Below are 8,555 nucleotides of genomic sequence, written 5' to 3'. Positions count from 1 at the left end.
ACAAACATCCATTCCCACCCTCATGCTCTCACTTACTCCACACTCAACCAACGTGGAGACAGACATAAAGAGACGCTGTACACACGATCACACTCCCCAAGCGTACTCTACTAACCGGGTCTAGGTACCCTTGCCCCTGGAGGGGGGAACTGCACCCAGACCCAGGTGGTGTTACTCTTTTCCCTGTGGTGGGGAGAAGCAGAGCGACCCGACTTCGCAGCAGCAGGGAGGCCCCACATTCCAGACGGCCAACTCCTCCTCCTAGCCCCCCGCTCCAGCAGGCCGCAGAGAACGGGGGTGAGAGTAGACTCCAAACCTCCCTCCACCCGCTCATTGTAGTGTTGATGCATGTGTGTTCTAAGGTGCATTTAAAACCCAGGAGGGCATGGAGCTACCTGCCAGAGAGCAGCAGGTAAGCGCATAGCCCCTCCTGCTAGCCCTCAATGTCTACGTGTATTTAAAATTGAGAGGTGGGCAACGATGCCAGGGGTGAGGTGTACACTCTGATGGTAATTTGGATTCCGTGTAGCGTGCCCACCCCCAAAATCCTATATGTATGTGTTTAATGAGAGTGTGAGTAATGTGAATGTCTAAGTTGTAGGATAAAATTGAGGCAGAGGCAGCCAGAAGGGGACAGAGGGGGGGTTGCCTCCTCTGCACCCTGGTGACACACCCCTACTTCAAGGCCCTGCATGTGTGGGTGGTTGTGGTGGAGCGGGAAGAGGGAGGCAGCTGGAGATGGGGAGGGAAGGAAGGGAGGGGCAAGTGACCCCTCCCTGGGGCCAGCTCCCCCGCTGACCCCAGTAGGCATCCCCATACTCCGCGACCCGCCAGGGATAGGGGGCCTAGGCCCATCCGGACCGGGACCCAGTGCAGGAGCGCCACCCGGCCCCACAGAGCCCGGGACAGTCCACCCAACCCCACCACAGAGAAAACTGCACCCACCCCATCATCCACTCATCTTCCAGACTACATAAGAGACATAAGTGGTCTGTTCTCTAACAGGCAGCCAGCACAGACAGTTTTCAGTGCATTTGAGCCTGTTTCTTAGCTGTCACACTCAGTTTAGACTTGCGTATATCCGTACTGGAGTACCACTTGTAGAAATACCTTTTATTCACATCTCATGTGGGAATATTTCCCCGGTAGCATACAGACCAGGCAGTGGTCTCCACAATGGAGAATGATTTGTTACAAATGACAAGCCATTCGATGCTTTTTCGGGCCATTAAAAAACAAATTTTCCGTATGTAGTATTCGTTTTTGTGTGTTTGTTCAATGGCTACGTAGTGGAGGTTTCCGTAGTGTAGTGGTTATCACGTTCGCCTAACACGCGAAAGGTCCCCGGTTCGAAACCGGGCGGAAACATGTCAGGTCTATTTTTTTTGTGTGTGTGTGCGTTGTATCGTTTCTACGCAAGAGGATTAGGGCCCCAGGGAAAAGAAGGAGTGGGAATGTCTTTTTTTTCTTACCAGAATTCTGAGATTAAAGTCAGAATTCCGACTTTTTCTCCCAGTATTCTTCTCAGAATACCAAAAGTCAGAATTTTGACTGTGAACCGACAGTTCTGACTTTAATTTGAGAATTCTGAATTCTGACTTTTTTCAGAATTCTGACTTTTTTTCCTCAGAATTCTGCGAAAAAAAAGTCAGAATTCTGAGATTAAAGTTAAAGTTCTAACTTCAGGATTCTGACTTTTTTCAGAATTCTGACTTTTTTTCCTCAGAATTCTGCGAAAAAAGTCAGAATTCTGAGATTAAAGTTAAAGTTCTAACTTCAGGATTCTGGCTTTTTTCTCAGAATTCTGGAAAAGAAAAAAGAGGTGCCCACCTTTTTTTCCAGTGGACCTAATCCTCTTCTGTAACGACTTGTATGACTTGAATGACTTTCCAGTTCGAAAATGTCTATATAACATGTCTTTTGGACTGTATTTTCGCAACAGCAGGCCTGTAACTTTATAAAAGTGAGTATTTTTGCTTGTCGCCAAATCATGTGTGACAATATGAGATCGTGACATTTATATATATTATTGTAAAATGACGAAGTCGCACCATAGCGAGTTTCCGTAGTGTAGTGGTTATCACGTTCGCCTCACACGCGAAAGGTCCCCGGTTCGAAACCGGGCGGAAACATTGGTACTTTTTCTTTATAATAATTCTTCACATTATCAAGAAAACACAAAAATACTAAACAGCCACCTGACAATTTATTAGGTACATATTGCCTTCAGCTCTCCCTTGGTTCTTCATGACATCAACAAGTTGCTGGAAACACACCTCGCAGATATTGGGTCCACACTGGTCCTAAATTGTTGCTAGAACAGATCCATGCTTTCCTTCTGTGTCACAGCAAATACTGAGACTACACAGTAAGCACAGTTTATATCATATCTTATTGTCTGATTTTCTCCAACATTCAACCATTTATACGATTTGTTCTTAATGATCGCAGCCACACGTGTTTCTGTTGAATCTGAGTCAGTCACTAGGTGGAGACAAATAACTATTAACAAAAAACTCAACGGAGACGGAAGGAGAGTTGCTGTAGAAATATACTGGTTAATGGAAACTGCATTTGGAAGTTTCCGTTGCATAATTTCTGCAGCATCGTGCAGCTTTACGGTGATATGAGTTTTAGCAGTATACAGTAGTGTATTAACTCTGCGAGAAATAAAGTCAATTTGCGCAGTCCGTATGTGCCGACGAGATGAAGAATGAATGCTACAGACAGGGTATGACTATGTAATACACAGGTAGTAGATAATGCTTTAACTGTGAGCTTTTATTTTTATACTGACCTGTTCCCGGTGACCTCTTGGAGCTTTTACGAGTGGTTTCCGTAGTGTAGTGGTTATCACGTTCGCCTAACACGCGAAAGGTCCCCGGTTCGAAACCGGGCGGAAACATATTTATTTGGTTTCCCTGAGTCACACTTTTCATAAACATTACGTTATTAACTTAAGTAACAAGCCATATTTGACCCACGGTCACCCAGTGGGGATTTACTGAATTCAATTCCCTCATGGAAGCCTTTTAAAATATCCTCGATATTAATATAGCACCCAACGCCTGGCTATGAGACACTAAACATTAATCTTTAAACACATGCAATACAGCACAATCCAGTATACTCCAAGCACACCCCCAATCTTGGATAAATAGGAAGAGTTGTGTCAAAAAATCATATCCAAAAATCTTAGCCAAATCAGACATGCAAATCATAAAGAAAGATGCAATCTTGAACAACAATAGCCACTATTGCTGGCTAACAGGGTGTTGTAGAAACTATACTGCTGGTTAAAAATAGGTAAAAGGAGAGGAGGAAGGTAGGAGATGGTAAGAAAGAAGGAAAGGCAGGAGTGTGAGGAGCGATTAGGGACTCTAAATTTAGGGATGCAGTCCCGAACAAAAGTTCAAGACCATTTGAAAAATGGCAAAATATCATATTTTGCATGGTTGGATCATAACAAGGTTCCAAGTAGAGCTTCAACATGCAACAAGAAGAAGTGGAAGTGAGAGTAAACATTTTTTGAGCATGCAATTTATTGAAAATGACGCTTAAAATGAAACGGGTTGTTTGACAGCTGATCAAAAGTGTAGGATCGCATGCATTTGAAAGGTCAAATCTGTTCAAAAATGTGGATTCATTGTTATTTTCTGTTAGGTAGTCACACTGTCATGACATTCTGATGGCAAGGCAAATAAACCTTTCCTTTTTGAACGTACGTTGTTGAACACCATGTAGTCTGAGTGCTTTTTCCTTCAGTAGAACAACTGAGCCTCAAGAGGTGCAGGGGCGTAAAACGGCCGCTGGCTGTGTCCAGATGTTGCAGAGAGCATCACTCATGACTGAGGGCCCTCGCCTGCGTGATAACGACTGGGTTTTTAAACAGGACAATTCCACAGTACACAAGGGACTTCTTTGAAGTGAATAACATCACTCTTTTGGATCCAATTGAGAACCTTTGGGGGTGGATGGCAAGGGACGTTTACGAAACTGGACAACAGTTCCAGACAGTAGATGCCCCATCTTCAACACGAATTGTATTCCCTCTCACGTCATGGGAACGCAGATACTCAGGCTATCACAGCACATCACAGTTCGCAGTCACACGTGTTTCTGCTGAATCTGAGTAAGCCACTAGGTGGAGACAAACTATTAACCAAACACTCAACGGAGACCGAAGGAGAGTTGCTGCGGCAATATACTGGATAATGGGAATGCTTTTGGAAGTTTCTGTTGCATAATATTTTCTGCGGCATAGTGCAACTTTACGAGGCTATACAGAGTTTTTATAGTGAGGTGATTATTATGGCCACCTACTATGATATGCAGTGTATTAACAGAGCGATAACTAAGGCAAATCTGCGCAGTCCGTGTGTGAGACGAGATGAAAAATGGAAAATGAATACAGCAGACAGGGTATGACTATATAATATACAATATTAGACTGATCAATTTTCTTTAAACGTTATTCATTTTCTCAAAATATCCCTTCACGAGAGCTAAGCTGGTTTCCGTAGTGTAGTGGTTATCACGTTCGCCTAACACGCGAAAGGTCCCCGGTTCGAAACCGGGCGGAAACATATTTATTTGGTTTACTTGAAAGAACTACAGTAAAGTTTCAGTCTTCATAAGTATTCCATGACGTGAAATGGTAAATCTCCTAAGATGTTGTATAGTTATTAGCCCCTAAGATAAGGCTTAGAGTTTTCACACGATTGTTGGAAACCTAAGGTATCAATATGGTAACTCTCCTAACAAAAACTTGTCTCAACCCCTCACTGAAGTCAGGCCAGTTTCTTCCACCTCTTATTCTCTTCCTCTTTTCAATTTACAAAGTCATCCTACAGCTGCCTACATACATTCTCACCCATCTCTTTCACATTGCACCTTCTGCATAAGATATCCTCCTGTGTACACCTTCAATCACTCTTCTGTGTCACCCCGTGTTCCTTCTTCTTCATAAAGGGCATGTTCACCACAGTAATTTCCATCCTTTCTGCAAAATACAACTGGCCCAGCTTGACTTCTCCACTGAAGAAGAGCATTCACCCCTTCAGAGATCAAGACCTCAAGACCCTCACGGCCCCCCTCCTGGACCCCTGCAGTTTGCATACAGAGCCAACAAGTCTGTAGATGATGCTATCAACATGACTCTACACTTCATCCTGCAGCATCTGGACTCCCCGGGAACCTACGCCAGGAGCCTGTTTGTGCCTATTTGTTTCAAAACCATGCTTCCAGACCATCTCCAAGACAAGCTTTCCCAGATGAATGTGTCTGATCCCATCTGCCGGTGGATCATTGACTTCCTGACAGACAGGAAGCAGCATGTGAGGCTGAGGAAGAATGTCTCGGACTCCTGGACCATCAGCACTGGCTCCCCCCGGGTCTGTGTTCTTTCTCCTCTGATCTTCTCCCTGTACACCAACTGCTGCACCTCCAACCACCAGTCTGTCATTAAGTTTTCAGATGACACCACTGTTATCGGACTCATCTCGAACGGGGGATGAGTCTGTCTACAGGAGGGAGGTTAAACGTCTGGTGTCCTGGTGCAGCCACAACAACCTGGTGCTGAATGCCCAGAAGACAGTGGAGATTACTGTGGACTTTAGGAAGCACACAGCCCCACTCTCCCCCATCATCCTGACTGACACCCTCATCACCACTGTGGACTCATTCCGCTTCCTGGGTACCACCATCACCCAGTACCTTAAGTGAGAGCCCACCATCACCTCCGTCATAAAGAAGGCCCAGCAGAGGATGTACTTCCTGAGACAGCTGAAGAAATGCAACAAGCCAACACCGACGATGATGCAATTCTACTCTACAATCATCAAGTCCATCGACATCTTCTCCATCACCATGTGGTCGCTGGAGGGACAAACAGAGACTGCAGCGTGTTGTGCGTTCTGCTGAGAAGGTGATTGGCTGCAGACTCCCATTTCTGCAGGACCTGTACACCTCCAGGACACTGGGGCATGCAGCTCGGATCACAGCTGACCCTTCTCACCCTGGACACAGTCTGTTTTACCTGCTCCCTTCAGGCAGGAGGTTTGGTCCATTCGGACCAGAAACTCTTGCCATAAGAACAGTTTCTTCTCCTCTGCTGTTGGACTAATGAACAATAACCATATGACTCTTCCCACCACAAGCACACAACCCTATACTGTGTTCTCTGCATCTGTTCCATTTTTGCACTGATCATTACCTGCGTACATGTATATATCAATCTGCTTAGCACTTTTAATTTTTATGAGTTATTTAAGTGTTTGTCTTACAGTATGTTTTGCACTAAGTACCGCAGGAATTTCCTAATGTTGTAAACCTGCCCAACATTTGGCAATAAAACCTTTTCTGATTCTGATTCTGAGCGATTCAAAGGTAATAAATCAAAAAGCTGAAAATTGCATTTCTGGTTGACAGAAAAAAAATGTTTTCCTTTTTTTCTGTGATGCAAAACTCCATTCTGCTTTTTAAAAATGTATTTTTATTGGGAGATCTGTCTTCCTCTCCCTCTCTAGATCTCTCTCTTCAAGAACAGAAGCCACAAGAAGATTAAATGGAGCATAAATAGAGTAGTGGTTTTCATGTTTGCCTGACATGTAAAAGGTCAAAGTTGAAGCACACTTTTCCTTTTCTTCATGCTGGGATTAAATGGTGCGGGTTTCCCAGAGCTCAAGCAACGCGTTCAAACTTGATCATGCACACAATATACCAACACCCACAGATGTAATGCCTGAGTAGACTTGTAGTCAAGACCGCCTAATCCGAGACCAAGACCAGAGGGTATCGAGACCGAGACCAAGTTGAGGCGAGACCAAGACCAAGACCGGGACAAAAAAGACTAACTTTTGTGTGCTTTTGAGGGCTGACATGATGGTACTGACTGGCCCCAAAGTCATCTGACAAAACAGCGATCACCTCCAGCAACTGTCTAAAGAATGGGAAATATGTAACTGGTTTCAGTTATACTTTATATATAGATAAAATTGCAACATCAAATTGAAGATTATAATCCACAATGTGGAGGGATTTGAGCATGGCTGAGCCACTGTGTGTCGCTGCGTGACAGCTGAGCAGTGCAAGGAAATTAAGTGAGGAGCCGGCTCTCGCTCAATGGGAGTCGACTATTCTGATTCACTACAAAGCACTCTCTAAGCACGGCTCTTAGAGCTAAAGCTTTTGCGCATGATGCATTATCGAACGTTACGCTGTGTGTCATGGATACTGTTGACTCCAAATCTCCTGACCACTATGTTGATCTGAGACAGCAAGACCGAGACAGCGAGACCAAGACAAGACCGAGACCAAAGTCCGTCGAGACCAAGACGAGACCAAGACCACGTAAAAGTGGTCTCGAGACATCCAACTCTATGCCTGAGTAACGTAATACATTAAGATTCTTTATTACAGGATGGTTAATATTTACACTCGGGACACTTTTTTGTATCTGCACCCTGCTACCTGAACCTCCTCTTGCATTCAGAACTGCATTAATTAACCAGACTTGTAAGGCGAACATGATACCACACTACAGACACTGGTGGAGTGTCACTCTGGGGTCAGTTTCTGCCACCGATATGGGTTATAGTTAGACTGGTTTTGATGTTGTAATGTTTTTGTAGCAGTCCTTTAAGCACAGTTTGAAGATAAAAGACATTTTATGAAAATTTGGCCTTATTTGACCTTGGAAGAGGGGTCAGAGGTAAAATGTGACAGGATATTAAAAATCTTTATGGGGTACTTTCTATAAGTGTTTACATACAGAATAATGAGACACAATACCAAAAACATAACCTTTTTGGCAAAGAAGGCAAAACCAAAAGAAAACATGGTTTGAGGAATTTTTTGTTTGTTTTATTTGTTTGGGTTTTTTGTCAGACTGTTGCAGGTGATTAGAGTAAAATCAGATTAAAACCTAAACAGAATTTAAAAAAAACAATGGTTTTTGTAAATCTCAACACTGAAACAAAGTTTACAATATTTATGCACTGCATTCTCGCTGTACATGTGAAGCCATGTTTGAAGAAGAAGAAGAAAAAAAACAACAACAAAAAAAAACATGTTTCCGCCCGGTTTCGAACCGGGGACCTTTCGCGTGTTAGGCGAACGTGATAACCACTACACTACGGAAACTACGCATGCGCCACTAAAGGGTCAATCGGAATACAAATGCAGCACATGTAAAGAAACAAGCGAATATGATGCATGTTTTAATTGTACAATATTATATTATATTAATGATATGCAAAATTGTCATATGTTCTAAAATAAATATGATTTATGACAGCATCCGAAGAAGAAAATGATTAGATAACATTAAAAATGTCATGTGTTCTAAAATATAAGAATAGAAGTCGCAAAAATGTTCTCCCAACAGTGACAGATAATATTTTATTGAAAATTAGTCAAAAGAATCTAGTCTTGGCTGTTTGTTTGTATGACTTACATTATTTTCCCATGATACTTAATAGTGTATTAGTAGAGGATTTTTTTTTCTTTTTGCCTGTCCCATTTGGTTCTTTAGCCGTCAGAATTGTTGTCTGAAG

General features: G+C 43.2%; 5 non-coding genes across 5 annotated transcripts; 4 read left to right on the top strand and 1 right to left on the bottom strand.

Annotated features, from left to right (window-relative positions):
- Window positions 1-1,295: 1,295 nt before the first annotated feature.
- trnav-aac (transfer RNA valine (anticodon AAC)) lies at window positions 1,296-1,368 on the top strand. The gene has a single exon. It is a non-coding gene; the product is annotated as a tRNA-Val (tRNA).
- Window positions 1,369-2,059: 691 nt separating this feature from the next.
- trnav-cac (transfer RNA valine (anticodon CAC)) lies at window positions 2,060-2,132 on the top strand. The gene has a single exon. It is a non-coding gene; the product is annotated as a tRNA-Val (tRNA).
- Window positions 2,133-2,832: 700 nt separating this feature from the next.
- On the top strand, window positions 2,833-2,905 carry trnav-aac (transfer RNA valine (anticodon AAC)). The gene has a single exon. It is a non-coding gene; the product is annotated as a tRNA-Val (tRNA).
- Window positions 2,906-4,513: 1,608 nt separating this feature from the next.
- Window positions 4,514-4,586, top strand: trnav-aac (transfer RNA valine (anticodon AAC)). The gene has a single exon. It is a non-coding gene; the product is annotated as a tRNA-Val (tRNA).
- Window positions 4,587-8,069: 3,483 nt separating this feature from the next.
- trnav-aac (transfer RNA valine (anticodon AAC)) lies at window positions 8,070-8,142 on the bottom strand. The gene has a single exon. It is a non-coding gene; the product is annotated as a tRNA-Val (tRNA).
- Window positions 8,143-8,555: the final 413 nt, after the last annotated feature.

Source organism: Pundamilia nyererei, unplaced genomic scaffold (genome assembly GCF_000239375.1).
Source record: "Pundamilia nyererei isolate P.nyererei 1_Seehausen unplaced genomic scaffold, PunNye1.0 scaffold00219, whole genome shotgun sequence".
In the NCBI taxonomy this organism is placed as follows: Eukaryota; Metazoa; Chordata; class Actinopteri; order Cichliformes; family Cichlidae; genus Pundamilia; species Pundamilia nyererei.
The sequence above is the reverse complement of the archived record's forward strand: the minus strand, read 5'-3'. Positions and strand labels throughout refer to the sequence as shown.